The sequence below is a fragment of the Pseudochaenichthys georgianus genome, chromosome 12 (genome assembly GCF_902827115.2).
Source record: "Pseudochaenichthys georgianus chromosome 12, fPseGeo1.2, whole genome shotgun sequence".
In the NCBI taxonomy this organism is placed as follows: Eukaryota; Metazoa; Chordata; class Actinopteri; order Perciformes; family Channichthyidae; genus Pseudochaenichthys; species Pseudochaenichthys georgianus.
In genome coordinates, this window is record NC_047514.1 from 3703189 (window position 1) to 3720706 (window position 17518).

Sequence of the window (17518 nt, forward strand, 5' to 3'; positions counted from 1 at the left end):
AATTCAATGTATGATGGTTGGTCCTGCTTTTGTGTTCCGTTTTGGTGTCAAATGTAGCCTACATTTAAATAAAAATATAATTATAGTAATGTGAAAGCCTTTACTCTGAAAATGTGTGTCCTGTAGATCCCCACATTCACCACAAACCCACATTCAGGACTGTGCATTTTAAATAATTTAACTCCTGAATATCTTAACACAAAACAATACAAATAATTGTTATTTATCAAGATCTAGCCATTTATGAAATAGCTGTCTTAATAGCTATGTTTTAGTGACGTTCAAGATCATTAAACAACATGACTTAAATTGTTAGTATAACCTTAAGAAATGAATTGCACATAATAATTCCCACGGAGCTGTGAGCACTTATACATTTATGAAACGCTTTTCCACTCATCTTGCAGTTGTGGGTTTTCGTCTGTTGAAATCGACCAGCTGTGAAGGTGGGGGCAGGGCTTTTATATGCGAGTAGTGAAAACACTTCCGCGTAGTCTGCTCTCGTGTATCGTATCCTCCCGCACCCCTCCTCCCGCACCCCTCCTCGACTCCTCCGTGTGCATTTCAGCTATTGGGACGTCCTTCAAAATGGCGTGTCTTGATCGATTTCCGAGTCAAGTCCCGGAGGAGGGGAAGAGAGGAGTCGAGGAGGGGTATTGGGATGAGGCTAACGTGTTTCTTATTTACTCTGATGGAAGACACATTTCAGAGAAATAAGAAGAAGTGAAATCAGTCTGCTATTCAGAAAGGGGAGTGTAAAATGCTGTTATTGAACAATGCTGTGTAATACATTTTGAATACTTTTTTACAGGGTGCTTTAGGGACAAAGGGACCTATGGGTTTTACCGGGTTAACGGTAAGGCAAGGCAAGGCAAGTTTATTTATATAGCACTTTTCAACACAAGGCAATTCAAAGTGCTTTACAAAAAATGAAAGACATTAAGAAAATGGCATTTAAAATCAGTCATTAAAAAGAAAAGCTAATAAAATAAACATTAAAAGAAAAAATACATGGATACAAGTTAAAGTGCAGTCTAAGATATGAACAGTTCAATTAAAAGCAGCGACAAAAAGAAAAGTCTTCAGCCTGGATTTAAAAGTAGTAAGAGTTGCAGCGGACCTGCAGGTTTCTGGGAGTTTGTTCCAGATATTTGGAGCATAATAACTAAAGGGGAGTGTAACATGCTGTTATTGAACAATGCTGTGTAATACATTTTGAATACTTTTTTTGTACAGGGTGCTTTAGGGACAAAGGGCCCTATAGGTTTTACCGGGTTAACGGTAGGTGCTCTCTATAGATTTGCAAATATGATTAATGCAAAACATTATTGGTTTTGAACATTTACTTCTTTACAGGGTAAAAGGGGACCAGATGGGGACAAAGGGGATCCATGACCTAAAGGTGACAAAGTAAGAGCCAGCTACTTCCTGTTCTCTCAATAAGGCTCATAAACAAGAATAATACAATGTCATAGAGCTACCTAAGGTAAATATGCTTATACATTTTCTGTTCAACACAAAGTAAAAGTGACTGTACCAGGTACATCAAATCTGAACAAACTTCTCAACACTTTGGAAAGCCATCATGATAATGAACTGGTGAACAGAACATTGATTGTGTATGCAAGTCTATGTTAATCAAATTCACAAAGTTGTCAATAAGACTCACAGAAAGCAAGTCAACATATTTCCCAAAAAGCTAACCTGTTCATTTCTGTACTTTCTGTACAATGTCTCTATGCCTTCTCATGAGAAAAAAAATCCTTTTTGTTTTCATCTCAGGGTATTCAGGGGGCAGCCGCTATTAGGGGTCCTCAGGGAGAGAGGGGCTCCCTCGGCTTCCAAGGTTTCGAGGGTACCAAGGGCCAGCCTGGCCCCAGTGGCACTGAGGTACAGTAAAGAGCACAGTTAAAATACTTTTTAATAACAGTGATGTCAATTAGGAGCTGGATGTTTTCCAACAAAGACAAAAAAAAAGTCTAAGCTTCAGAATGAACTTTAATGCATATTGGGTATTGTTTTTAAAGTGAACTGCAAGAATGTTATTTGACAAAAAGTTGAATTTGCAAAAAAAAGGTAAAACATTTGAGTGAACATAAGATGTGTCCTTAAACAAGTGACTCAATGTTTTCAAGTGTTTGTATAAAAGCTAATATATGTTGATTTCTCATAACATGCCACTTGTTTGAGTTGATTAACACTGGCAACTTGCAAAATAAACATGATAGCCAGATTATTAACCCACATTGCTGCACACTATGTTCAGCATAATATTGTATTACGTGCGCTTTAAGCCAAGCGAGAGAAGCAGCCTGGTGAAAATGAGAGGAGATAAGCTTCACTGATTTTTATATTTCTTCATCCAGGGTGAAAATGGAGAAACTGGTCTTCAGGGAAAACAGGGCGGCCGTGGGTTAAAGGTCAGTGATGATGATTTGTGGGTCTGAACACCAAGAAATGTCAGATGACTTCATGTGTTGTTCCAAACTTCACATCTAACTGTGAGACTTTAGAGCCTCCAGCGGCCTCCTGCATGTTCATTTCCCAATCCAAATGTGAGTGAATTAACAACATTTGACTGCAATAATATCAATTAAACAAACTCCTGGTTCTCGACTCGGTCAGGCATATTAACTGATGTGTCATTAGTGTTTAGAGATTACAGCTCTCTGCCATATTTGAGTTTAAAATCAAGTGAATAGTGAAAATATTATCTTAAAACATTTAGTATGATTATTCAGGTTTTTGTCATCTACTTTACTAACATCATTATCCTTGTACTGTACTACAGTGTGTCCGGCAGTGGCTCAGTCAGTAGGGGCTTGGACTGGGAGCTGTGGACTGCTACTTGGAGAGGTCCCAGTTCACCTCCTGCCCTGCCGTGGTGCCCTTAAGCAAGGCACCGGACACCCCCCTTGCTCCCTCACTCCCATTGCTCCCGGGCGCTGTACAATAGCTGCCCACTGCTCCTAGTACTAGACTCCTGGTACTAGGATGGGTTAAATGCAGAGGCCACATTTCACTGTGTGCTGTGTGCTCTGCATGTGTGACCATTAAAGAGGGTTTCTTCCCTCCCAATTATATTCTAATCAGTGACACCTACTAACATGCAAATGTGAATTAAATGATTATGTCAACAAATGTCTAGAAATAAGTACATTTAGGTTATATGAATTTGGTAAATCTTAGACACAAGAATAACCCTAAATAAAAGCCAATGATGTGAAATTAAGCAACACTGAGATATATGAAGCATTACATATCATTTCTACTTATAAAATTCAACATAATTTCACCCAGGCTAGAAATAGATATCAGTAAAACATACAAGGTAGCACAAAGACAGTTTTATAATAGATATTGATTGTCTGCAACCATCACTAATATCTGAACCTCCTTGAAGGGAAACAGGGGCCGGATGGACGCAACGGCCAACCAGGACCCAGAGGGAGCAAGGTAATAAAAAAACATTTAATTAACACAATAAAGACTTAACGATATTGCCTGATTAGAATTAGAATATGCATTATTCTTTCCATTTCTTTTTTCCTGACAAATATCTGGACTTTTAGATACCTGTGCAAGTTTCTGTGTATTCAACCACAGTTATTAGGTATTGACGTTGCCCTTCCTCAATGCTTTGTCTCCAGGGCCGACCTGGACAGAGGGGCCACGTCGGCCAACCGGGTCCATCGGTAAACTGAAAGCCTGTCGCTAATTATTTGAGATGTATTATCTCCTGAATCCTATATAAATCTGTTCACATGTTCAAAATGCAAGTCGTAAACATTTGTTAATTGTCACATTTTGGATTAAAAGTTTATTTCTGACTCTTAAGACCTTAAGAGTAGTGAGGAATTAAATATTTTTCATGTGTCCATCTTTAAAGTAAAAAGTAATAATCCTTTGTCTGATTTAAATTGCTTTTCTCCTCGTTTCTAAGTCCATTATTTGGTTTAAGCTGTTAATCAGATGCCTCTTAAGGTTACCCTGAAATTCTGGATTTGTTTACGTGTGTGTGTGTGTGTGTGTGTGTGTGTGTGTGTGTGTGTGTGTGTGTGTGTGTGTGTGTGTGTGTGTGTGTGTGTGTGTGTGTGTGTGTGTGTGTGTGTGTGTGTGTGTGTGTGTGTGTGTGTGTGTGTGTGTGTGTGTGTGTGTGTGTGTGTGTGTGTGTGTGTGTCTGAGACAGGGTTTTCCAGGGCCACATGGACCAGAGGGAGCTGAAGGAAAGCCTGGTCCACAGGTTCCCATTCTCTATCATATTTCAATTCCATCACCTGTAAATGTTGTCTGTATCCACTTGCTCCTACCACATACTATACAAGCATTGTATATTGTAGTTTATTATTAAAACCACGACTTATTTAACTCACTCACATTAACTGTCTCAGTTTAAGTCCGAAGTTAGAGTCAAAAACTGTTGATCGGTATAGAAAGAAGAGACACCTCACTTCACATCATCACACACTTCACTTCTTTCTAAGAAAAAGGCTTCTCTGAATACAAGATTTCCTGGCTGTTGGATGACATTTAAAGAAGTGACACACTGAAAGACTGCTGAGACAGAAATGCCCTCAAACTGTCAAACCCACTGCCGAGTTGAGTCCAGGTTACTCTGATTTGGTAATTGTAGCTTTAGCCAGCAGGGGGCAGTATCGTGTGAGAAGTTGAATGTTGATGTTCAGCTCTACAGTAAGTTGGAGAGGGGTCTGCCTGCAGACCTCCACTCTCAGGACACCTTAAGGCCCTGACACACCAAGCAGTCACCAGAGGACTAGCCAACGCTGAAGTCGGCTGTTGCCTGGCCGTGTTCTCCTGCGTTTTGGCCATGTGTCGCACGGGAACACACCGCACCGACTTCAGTGCGTGAGTGGCAATAACTCTCCTTACCAGCAGGCGGCGGTAGTGTGTATTCGTCATTCAAAAGAGGCAACAACCGGAAGACAGAGAAGAAGAAGAGTATCTTTTCTCCGTAATATCATACAGAGCTGGCCTCTCCTGGATCAAGGTGATGAGCAGGTCTTCGTTTGCATCATTCCAGATCGCCATGATGAGATGAAAATGAATAGCAGTCTGTGTGTGCCTTCTTAAATCGTTTGTTTACATCCCTCACTTCCGCTTCGCTTCTCATGCACTGATTTGCTAGCTGAACAGCCAATCAGAGTGATTATTTGGTCCGACTGCCAGACCCGATGCATGGCCGATTCAACATGTTGAATCGGCCATGCATCGGGTCTGGCAGTCCAAATAAGGCGTGTCACGGTCGACGGTGCGGGACACACCAACCTGACTACGGCGCCGCGAATGCCCGACAGCCTCTGACGGCCTCTGACTCCCAAAATCGGGTTGGTGTGTCAGGGCCTTTAGGCTTGTTTGAGACACGTTGCGGCTCGCCTCGAAAGTAGACGAGAGTAGCCGGGGGAGGTGTCAAAAAGCTCGTCTTAAGTCGGACAGCTCGGACTCGGAGTCGGCTTGACTGGCTGGGTTTGCAATGGCGGAAATTGCTTTGGCGTTTTTCGTTGCAGATGAAGTGGATGCAATAGAAATCCCACATGTATTGTATGGAGAATGACATGATGATCCGCACACATGAAGCTTCATGAGCATGAATTGAACAGACCTGCTGCTGTGTTAATTCTTTAGCTGCCACTTTAAGCTTTATGATGTGTACAAAATGGATGTAATTAGGGCCTGAGCACGTAGTGCAAAGACCTATTGAAATCGTCAGTATTATTATTCTTCTGTTACCGGTTCTGCACTTTCGACCTGTTTTTGAGGGAGTTACGACACTATTCATGTAGCGACATTTGGCAACGCCGCCAGGACCGGTGAAAATGTTAACATTCTGGATTCGATGGGAGAACATTTTTCAACTTGCTCTCTAGCGCCACCTGTGTACATTCAGTGTTTCGAAAAATGTACAAAGTCGCAGCGTAAGTCTGACGGACCTGAAATTTTGCACACTTATCCGGGTGAAGCAGCTCTACATATTATCCTCTCATATCCCGAAGCTCCGCCTACTTTGATTTTTTTTAAATTAGCATAATGTGAAAAACATTGAAATATTAACTTAAATTCCAATTTCTTGATTTTCCAAACCAAACTAAGTGCACAGCATCAATGGAGGGGCAGACACATTACCGTACAAAATTAGCACGAGGTGTGGAAAAATGTGGCCGACATCAATCAAAACGTATTAGCAAAAGGGTGTGGCCTACACATAAATGCTCACAATTCATCCAAAATGTATCCAAATATCACAGATTTCGGTGGATAGCTTCAGTGTGTCTTGGGGAATAGGCACAACAAACAATGTTCATTTCGAACAATAGGGGGCGCCAAAACCACAACTAATTTATATCTCAAGAACCGATGGACTAAAAATATATATATTGTCATAGACATACTGGCAGGGTGAGTATAAACTGAGATTTAAAGGGTCGCAACCAATGAAAAATGTGGGCGTGTCCTATTCAGTTTTTTCTCGAAATCGAAGGGTTAAAAAATGTACCGAGCCATAAGTAGGGGAGAAAATGAGTTACGGCCTTTAAATTCGGAACGCATGTCACAGCCCACAACCTTTTCCAGACTGTAGAAAAAAATCGGACGTTTTAGCAAATATGTCTCAGTAGCGCCCCCTATTGTGCGGTAGTCAAATATAGTTTATTCGAACTACCCGAAACTTGGCACAGAGCTTCCTCATGGAAATGCGGACATATTTCAAAATGGCTTCCATTATCTCCGCCCCCCATGAAGTTGGCCATTTTGAAATATGTCCATTTTAAGCGCATTTTCGCATACTTGTCCTAGGAAAATGATCGGAAAAATTTCAAACCAGGACAAGATCAGCCCATATCCAATGTGATGCTAAATTGCGAATGAATAGTCGACTGCTCAAACGGGGAGCTCGTAAGCTAACGGAACATGTAACAATTTTGACGATTTAAATGCCACAAAATCGCTAAAATGACTTTCGGACGCAAAATTTGGAACACACGTCACAACCCACGTCTTTTTCCAGACTGTACACAAAAAATGTACATTTTTGTACACCAGCTCAGTAGCGCCCCCTATTGTGCGATAGTCACATATAGTTTCTCCAAACTACCCCAATCTTGCCACAGACATTACTGATGGAATTGCGGACATATTTCAAAATAGCTTCCATTAGCCCCGCCCCCCAGAAAGTCGGCCATTTTGAAAAATCTGTGTTATTCATGCATTTTAAGCGCTTTTTCGCAAACACCTCCTCGGGAAAAGATCGGGAAAATTCCAGTCCAGGACAAGTTAAGCCCATATCCAATATCATGTTAAATTGCGAATAAAATAGTTGCTAGCTCAATCGGGGCGAACGTAAGCTAACAGAGAATGTACCATTTTTGACGATTTACATGTCTCAAATGACTCCAAACTACTCGCATATAGTTTTCCAGATATTCACGAAACGCTGTATACACATTACTATTATGATGGCACACAAATTTACCAGCAACAGCTCTGCTTATTAATTTCCCACATTAACCATAAACACCCAATACATATAAAACTCCTAAACAATGTATGGTGAAATGTTTTCCATCTTTGTTTTTCTATCTACGACTACAAACAGTATTTCCACTACAAGCACAACAGTAACACATCTTTCTATGCAATACAATAGAACAGTATGTGTTCACAGCCAATCCATGATTTAATGAGTATTTCCTTTGTGCCAAGAGCTGATTTAGTATATTGCATCAACGACCTTTTCAATTAAATTGACAATTCTTTTGTGTAATTAATAGTGTGTGAAACCAGGCAGAGTGAGTGACATGGTGTTCATTTCCACTATGCCAAAGCAGTTTACAGTTGCTGACGGTGTAAGGTAATATATATTGTCCTAAGTAATTGTAGCTGTGTTCAAAGGAGTACACGTTACAAGGCCGTGCGGGGGGAGCTGCCAGACCCAGATGTCCTCAAAGTCAGCAAGGTATACAAGGACCTCTCAGCAGACATCTCACCATGAAAAAATATGAGTAATATCGCAATTGGTGTGTTATACTGAAATGTGTTGACCTATACTTTATACTTTATTTATATATATGTATGCTTTTCATTGGAACACGCCGTGGGTGTGTGCAGTGCTAATGCTAATACCTAGCGCCACTTGTTTTGATGTACGTTTTTGTTGGTAACCTCGCTAGTTTGTATCTTTTAGTGTTGAGGTGGGCACCGTTAGATTCTGTGTCTCCTTGCGGTCATAAACAATGTGTTTGATGTGGAGCTAGGATAAGTAATAAGGGAGCTAGGAGTGATTTTCGGTGCAGTAATAGGTTATCATATTTCGCTCGGGGCTAATTCAGAGGCTCACTGTTAGCATTGTGTGTTTTTTGTGAAAAAATAAATGAAAAAGATCAGTTAAATTAGTTTTTTTCCCGTTCTATGGATATAAAATATTCATAGTTTATTAAATATTAAGCTTCCTTAGACGTTGTTTCCTGAAAATGACGCGATTACGGGTCCGTGGGGCCTAAGACGATAACAGAGTATGTTTTATTTTTATTTTATTTATTTTTTCACAACAGTTGTATTTGGATGGAATGAATACCTATAGTGATAATACAAAGTAATAAAATGATTTTTACAGTGAAAACGTTCAAATGGAACTGATGGTTCCCAAATTACCCAGAGGTGAGGTGGACTTTATTTTTCTAAACCTCTCTTAAAAAGGTCAAATTTCACTTGTTTTGCATCAATCTTGATACAGGGTACTTATTATATGTTATAGTTTGGATTCCTAAAGCTTTTAGTCTACTAAACTCATCATTCAAGGGTGGTTTTCACTATAAGTAATGTTTTCTTTTAGGCGGACATTAGAATTTACATGTTTTTACTATGTTCCATCTCAATTTACTTTAAAATAAAAACATCTCTATTGTACGGTGGCCCTGAAGTGCAAGAAACCACAGCATTTCACAAAACACAACAGAATTTCACAAAACACAACAGCATTTCACAAAACACAACAGCATTTCACAAAACGCCACAGCATTTCACAAATCGCCACAGCATTTCAGAAAACACAACAGCATTTCACAAAACGCCGCAGCATTTCACAAAACACCACAGCATTTCACAAAACGCCACAGCATTTCACAAAACACCACAGCATTTCACAAAACGCCACAGCATTTCACAAAACACCGCAGCATTTCACATTGGACGGAAAGGGTAGTCCTTAGGGAGAACACTTATTGTTTGTGATATTGTTTGTGGACAGAGCCAGCCAGAGAAGCACTGCTGTGATTGGTTGTTTTTGCTGCCAATCAAGAAATGACTTCGTGATTGGACCAACACATCAGCCGTTAGCTGTTAGCACACACTCAGAGCTCACAGCTCCTCATATCTGTTCAGAAACTGGACAAAAGTTAAAGATATGCAAAACACAGACTGTCTATGTCACGGTGAATACAGTCGCTGCTTTATTTATGTCTGTATGATGTTGTTGTGAGTGTGGACGGAGCAGCTACAGGTTAGTTTAGCCTGATCGATCCGATTCCGATGTTACATGGAGATCCGGCCCGCCCCCTCTCCAGCGTCTTTTTTGAATCACAGGAGTAAACACAGAATTAATGCTTTATTAATTCATGGTTTTTAAGGGGCTTATCTCCATGTAAATACTATGGTAGACTACCCAGTTACTAAATCAGCCTACTATCACCTAAAGAACATATCTAGGATTAAAAGACTAATGTCACAGCAGGATTTGGAAAAACGTGTCCATGCCTTTATCTTCAGTAGACTCGACTACTGCAATGGTGTCTTCACAGGTCTCACTAAAAAATCTATTAGAAAGCTGCAGCTGATTCAGAACGCCGCTGCTCGAGTCCTCACTAACACTAAGAAAGTGGATCACATCACTCCTGTTCTGAAGTCTTTACACTGGCTTCCTGTGTGTCAAAGAATAGATTTCAAAATACTGCTGCTGGTTTATAAAGCACTGAATGGTTTAGGCCCAAAATACATTACTGACCTCCTGCTAAACTATGAACCATCCAGATCTCTCAGGTCTTCGGGGACTGGTCAGCTTTCTGTCCCCAGAGTCAGAACTAAACATGGAGAAGCAGCATTCAGTTATTATGCTCCAAATATCTGGAACAAACTCCCAGAAACCTGCAGGTCCGCTGCAACTCTGACTACTTTTAAATCCAGGCTGAAGACTTTTCTTTTTGTCGCTGCTTTTAATTGAACTATTCATATCTTAAACTGCACTGTAACTTTTATCCATGTACTTTTTCTTGTAATGTTTAATTGAACTATTTATATTTTAAACTGCACTGTAACTTTTATCCATGTATATTTCCTTAATGTTTATTTGATTAGCTTTTCTTTTTTAATGCTTAATGTCTTTCATTTTTTTTTTTGTAAAGCACTTTGAATTGCCTTGAGTTGAAAAGTGCTCTATAAATAAACTTGCCTTGCCTTGCCTTACCCAATATTCGCATCGCTCTAATCGCTTGAGTTTCACCGCGGCTGTCAGCTGTGTTTGCTCCTGTCATTCAAACAAGACGCGCTGGAGAGGGGGCGGGAAGTATCTCCATGTAAATCCTATAGGAGATACCAACTACAACAAAATGAACATATTTGACAGTGATTTAATTGTAATACACGTTTCAAAGTGATGCCGAAGTAACTAATACTGATAACGGTTAGTAAAAACCATGAATTAATGCTTTGACAAGTCTGCAGACAAGACGGCAGACGAAAAGCTTTTAAAATGCGTGTTTTCAGAATGGAATCGGATCCATCAGGCTAAACTAACCTGTAGCTGCTCCGTCCACACTCACAACAACGTCATACAGACATAAATAAAGCAGCGACTGTATTCGCCATCTGTGGTTTGTACATATTTAACTTTTGTCCAGTTTCTGAACAGATATGAGGAGCTGTGAGCTCTGAGTGTGTGCTAACGGCTGATGTGTTGGAAGGGACCGGTTGGGACATATTGCGCTGTCGGACGTTGACCAATCACGAAGCGTCATTTCTTCACTGGCAGCAAAAACAACCAATCACAGCAGTGCTGTCTGGCTGGCTCTGTCCAATCATAAACAAGAAGTGTTCTCCCTACGGAATACCCTTTCAGTCCAATGTGAAATGCTGTGGTGTTTTCTGAAATGCTGCGGCGTTTTGTGAAATGCTGTAGCGTTTTGTGAAATGCTGTTGTGTTTTCATTTTAAGTCATACGCTAATATTAACCAATACACAGCTTCAATTATTACTTTACTTACCTTGACCACATAACAGCTGTATTGAAGGTTTGCTTTTTGATCAATAAACACAACAACAAAAAGCAAACTCCACTGGTATGGAACATACATGGCCTAATATCAAGAGGACATGCGTTTATTGAGTAAACAAACAGTCAAGGGCAGAACGTCTGCACAACCCACTGCACCGCACGCCACGATTAACCTGTTAAGCCGGCGGGGACCCTGTTTTTTTTTTCCACGACACTGTGTCTCAGAGCATCTTAATATTTAAAAACCTATTAATGTGTTATACCAGATTAAAGAGAAGAATCTCAGCTAACTGACGATAAGAACTATTTTTACCGAAACAAAACAAAAGTCTCACAAGAAGCGTTAGCATTAGCCCTTAGCTAAAACGGGCAGATGCTACTTCCGGTGCTAACTAGCAAAAACGACCTTTAAAACTTAATGTTTTCTGCACAAACTACATATCATCTGAAAGCTGATACTCCACAGATTATTTTTGTTATAAGTATCATCACTGTAGGACACAAACTCACTGAGCTATCAGCCAGAACAGAGAAGAAAAAAAACAACAGTTTTCAAAACCATAACAATAAGTATGTCTTACCGTTGCTGTTTTGTGATCAAAGCTCTTGTTCAAGGGAATAAAAACGCTGCTTAAGGTTAATCCAATGTCTCTTAGTCACTTTAGAATTGTTCCTGATAATCTATCATTACATTCATGGCAGCAGAGTAGGTATAAAGTTTTGCAGTCCCGAGCTAATGCTGTCTCACGTGCTGTTTACGCAAACCTCTCTCTACTTGACGTAAGTGTTTAGCGGGACTTACTAACTGTCACTCGATTCTATTGGCTCCAACGGTTCAGAAAAGGTGTCAATCACCCAAATCGACCAATGGGTTCCAAAGATATGATCCTGCGTAGTATAAACTACGCCCGCTCCATTACGCATTACGCAGCCAGAAGGGAGAGCTTCACCACCGAGGCGAGCAGGTGCTAGAGATGCTAGCTGACGATAGCGGGGCTTTGATCATACCAAATGACTCTTCGTCGGATGATGAAGATCTCCTCCAGCCAGACCTGGATCCGGGCAGTAGTGACTCGGATGTTGAACTTCCACCACGGGAAAGGTATGTAATCTCTCTGTTTTTATATATTACTTATGTGTTTGGTGGAACTGCGTCACAGTGCTAGCTTAGCCAAGACGCTACAGGAATGATTAGGCAAAATGCTAAATAGTTTTACTTGTCTTTTTGGAGTTACATTTTCTAAATGAATGGCCAGTGAATGAATATATACATGTGTTTACTTATTTATTTGGTGTAATATTATTTATTTATAGTCCAATATTATCCTTTTTATATATTACTTTTGTGTTTGGTGGAACTGCATCACAGTGTTAGCTTAGCCAACAGGAATGATTAGCCAAAATGCTAAATAGTGTTACTTGTCTTTTTGGAGTTACATTTTCTAAATGAATGGCCAGTGAATGAATATACATGTGTTTACTTATTTATTTGGTGTAATATTTCATTTATAGTCCAATATTATCCTATAAGTATAAGCCAGTGAATTAATCTAATCTCTTTGTTTTTCAACATTTGTTAGATGCAGCAGGACAAAGCCACACACCCAGAAGACTGTCAGGGAGCAGCTTGCTGCAGAATTCTTGGAGTTTGCTGAAGGCCCTGCTGAAGGCCCTGCATCTCCACCACCCCCTCCTCCACCACTCACATGCATGCCCGAGTATTATGGGGAAGATGCAGTCCGGGACACGAACGTTTGAGAAATTACGAACGGCTCATTTCGGAGGACACGCGCGCATCTGCTTGACGCCGGGACCCCCAGCGACCCTCCCCTACAGGCGCTCGGACGCGAAGGCCCGCCCACAACTGCGTGCACGTCTGTGACCGCAGTTTTAATTTGATTTAATCTTGCCATTTTAAATTATGTATTCAATAAATAAGGTTAAACCAAATCATTACATTACAATAGATTTTATTTTAATGATTTGGTTTAACTTAAAGAGAAACGTTATTGTTATTGCACATATTACAGGTACTGAGACAACGAAATGCAGTTTAGCTTCTAACCAGGGGCCTATACTACGAACCTGGTTCAACCTAACCTGGATATGTTTGAGTTAGCCGGTTGGCCTAATCCAAAACATACGCGCTGTCGCTAAACGGTACTACGACGCAGGTTATCAAGTGGATCGCTCAAGCCAGCCGTTTCCTATCTAGTTAGGTGCGCGTTCACATGAAAGGGGTGGTATTTGGAGCATTCGACCAATCACAAACATGGAGAAGCGCACTGACAGCGCAGCGTCATACTTCCTGAATGAAAAGTGAACTCTAATACTAGTCAAAAATGAAGAAGTTAAACTTTAAACATCCATGACTTAAACACTTTATCCAGGATAAAAGCCACATAGCTGCACCTGCAAGGTGAATACAGCTGGCAAAATAAAAAGTGTTTGAATGCGTACATTAACAGGTTTATGATCACTGCCCCGTCTAAAACACGATCTGACTTTAATTACATTTTTCTCGAGTGTTTCGTCAACTTATGTGTTGCTTAAAATAATACTTCTGCATACAGTATGTGACACTGTGAGTGTTGCACGGCCAGATACGGCTCAGCTGACTCAGATAAGGAGATATATGATACATTATGAAGTGATATGCCGCGGACTGTACTTAATGTACTCTGATCCGGTTACTTATGTTGTGGCCGATATTTAAGTAAGCTTTCTTAACGCTAATGTTATAATAGTCAGATTTCTCTGAAGATGGAGGTGATATTCTATTCATGTTCACGTTCACACAGTCGGTGATATTTGCCGGCCGTCTTTCCTGCGACGGCAGTTTTTCTGTATTTCCTTTCTCCTGTAATATGACTTGATCGCTTTAAACTCCGCACACTGAGCTCTGATTGGTCAGGAGGCGGTGCTTTCACTGAGTTGAGCTCTTAGCCTGCAACCTAACCTGGTCCCGACCAGGTTAGCTGCTTAGCATATATTACCATGGAGATCTAGCCTGCTAAAAAGAGAACCAGCTTCGGATGACCGGAAAGCCGGAGTTTGCCCTGAATTTAGCCGGCTAAGCGAAAATCCTGCTTCGCAGTATACCCCCCAGGTGCAACAAGCAGTGAAGTGGAAAGTAATGTACACAATCTACAGAATAACATATAGAATGAATTGAATGATGAATAAACAGTGGGGTATGAATACACTAGATATCAGCCTGTGAGCAGTATGAACAGTGTGTATGAATATGCTAAGATATATAAAGTATGAAAACGGTAAGCAGTATAGTATAAAATATATAGATATTCATTTCATGATGATAAACATTGTGGAACAATGATGAAAAATGGGAATGGATGTGGCGACGTAAAACTGACACAAAACAACAACAAACTTTTGCCAGCCAATTGGAGAGTTTCATCAGCAGCACGTGGTAAAAACCACCAATGAGCGCTCAGCTCGAGATACCAGCGAGCCGTTTCCCATCAAGCATTTCGCTTCCGCAGCTCGTGGAGAGCAACTGTGCCAACTCGCCTCGCCTCGCTCTCAAGGCTGCGGGCGTCTTTGTCCCGCGAGATTTCAAAGTCTCATGTGGGCGAGCCTCCAGAGCAAGTCGGACAAAATGACTAACCATCATGCAACGCACTAGCAAGACGTTGATCGCAACTGCGCAGGTCTTGCATGTCTCAAACAAGCCTATTCACTCTCAGGACAGGAAGTGCACGCTAAGAATTCCAAAATAAAATCACCACTATCAGGACAGTGCAACTTTCCAAATAAGAAATGCACGCAAATACAAAATAAAATCGGATCGTGACACTTATTATATACATATGTATATATCTATATATATATATATAGATATATACGGACACCTTGTATTGTTGTTACTATCAGTACAGCCGCAGCGCCACTTTCCGAACAGGAAATGCACGCAAATACAAAATAAAATCGTACTGACACTTATATATATTTATTTATAAATATATATATATCCCCCGGTAGAAACCGGATGAAATAGCCAAAAAATAAATAAATAATAAAACCGGAAAAAAGTGTCCAAAAATAGGCACTCGGGCAGAGTCCCCTGTCAACTCCCGTTACATTCCTCCATGGTGTCATTTGAGCGGGGGGGCGGGGGGGGGGTCAAAAGGGCTTGACCAAGGCCGACCCAAAGTGCATGGTAGGCGGACTCATCACCTCTGTGAACTTGCAATGGGAAATTAACATGTGCCATAAATGATACATCATTTAATCATAACAAATAATCAACAGATTAATGTGGCATGACAATTGTTATTTGAAATGATAAATTGGGGTTACTGAGTTATACAAAGTGTCCACTGCAAGTTCACTTGGATCAAGACTTTGTGTTGGAACAAATTGAAAGAATATATTTAAAAATTGCCAAAGACTTAGCTAAGAAGATCCTCACCACCACCTTATCTGACTGTATATAAAGCTACAGCCATTGGAGAGTTAGCTTAGCATAAACACAGAACACAGCTGGCTTAGCTATTTCCAAAGGCGACAGAATCCAGGAATCAGCAGCACAAAAGCTCACAGCTAACTTGTCTGGTAAATCTGTTCAAAACACAAGGTGGATAAGATGGGATTGCAGGTGTGGGAGTTGCCCGGTGACTTTGTATGTCTTAGTGTTATCTTCACCCTCACGTTACCACATCCGAGAAACAGTCCATCACATAAATACCCTACAGGTCTTTTGAACCTTTTAGACAGAGCCTGTCTCCCCCCTGCTGCCAGTGTGTATGCCTTAGTGGGGACTAGTCACATCCTGTCACCTTGATGTCACTAAGCTTTTGTACCTCATGGCATGAATGCTACAAAGTGTAGCTTTTGTACCTCACGCATGAATGCTACAAAGTGTAGTTTTGTACCTCACGCATGAATGCTACTAAGTGTAGTTTTGTACTTCACGCATGAATGCTACTAAGTGTAGTTTTGTACCTCACGCATGAATGCTAAGTGTTTGTGAGAAGAGGACATCAAAGCACCTGCATCACACCTCTGGCCTGGTAACCGGTATATGGAGACTCCATAATTGGTTTTGTGCTTTATGTTAATATTTAAAAATGACTCTTAACTTAACCTTCCTATTGTCTTTGTTTCCCCCCCCCCCCTTACTTTGGTGTTCACGGTCAAATTTGACCGGTCCTGTTTTAGCTGCTATGACATTAACACAAAAACCACCCTTTCAAACTGTAACTATTGTATCAGACTACTGGTATACATGAAAAACTGCAGTAAATATACAAAGAATAGACACTGAACATGTATTGCGTGCCAGGTCCATGTGGGGGATGGGCACATAAGACTGCACTGACCTCACCACCTTCACCTCTTCAATCTGGCTTTTAATGTGTGATTGTTTTTGTATTATTTGACTTTAACTTTAACTATATATATTTATTTGTTCTTTTCTTTTCACTATATCTGTAAAGCGTCTTTGAGCACCTGTAAGAGCGCTAACACAATTAATCTATTATTATTATAAGAGCGGGACATGTGTCAAATTGTTCTGTGTGTTTGTGTGTGTGCCAGGTGTTTGTGTGTGTGTCAGGTGTGATTCACATGGGGAGATTGGGCACATAAGTGGGACACACACACCTAGAGTATGTTTGTGTGTGTGTTTTATCTGATCCGGATGGTTACTAATTCCTTTTCTTTATGGCGGTTACAAAGTTGACTAAATCATCCAAAAGTCAATGAAAGTGGTGATCAGACATGTTATATGTTCAACTGTCGACTGTGAAGGATATCATAAAGCCTTGATGCAATCGAATGTAAAAATGATTGATGAAAGTAGTAAATCGGTCAGATTTGACCCGAAGACAACAGGAGGGTTAAGGAGGCCCATTGGGGGATTTCCACTTTTCTTTAGTGTGTTATACAGTATAGGCTGTTGTGCATGTTAATGGTCTGGAAAGGCTAAAATCCCAAGGTTCCCTCCAGAGGCAGTTTCTCTCCCCCCCGAAACACCTCCATTGGACTCCTTTATTTTAAATGTCACAACATAGTGACATCACTATCTGCCCTTTAAACATACTGTATGTGGTTTTGCTGCTGTTGACAAGAGCGAGAGAGTATATTCCATTGTTGTGGCTGTAGCTTTATATTCGTGCAGATAAAGTGTAGCATCTTCTCAGTTAATTCTGATGAAATGGCTTGATTAGATAGAGATAAATGTTTCTAAGTCTATAGGAAAGTTTAATATTTGAT

General features: G+C 40.5%; 1 long non-coding RNA gene across 1 annotated transcript; it reads left to right on the forward strand.

Moving 5' to 3' along the window:
* The first annotated feature begins 1382 nt into the window (after positions 1–1382).
* On the forward strand, positions 1383–2448 carry LOC117455811 (uncharacterized). The gene is made up of 3 exons (XR_004553175.1): positions 1383–1410; positions 1783–1890; positions 2367–2448. It is a non-coding gene; the product is annotated as an uncharacterized lncRNA (long non-coding RNA).
* The last annotated feature ends 15070 nt before the right edge of the window (positions 2449–17518 follow it).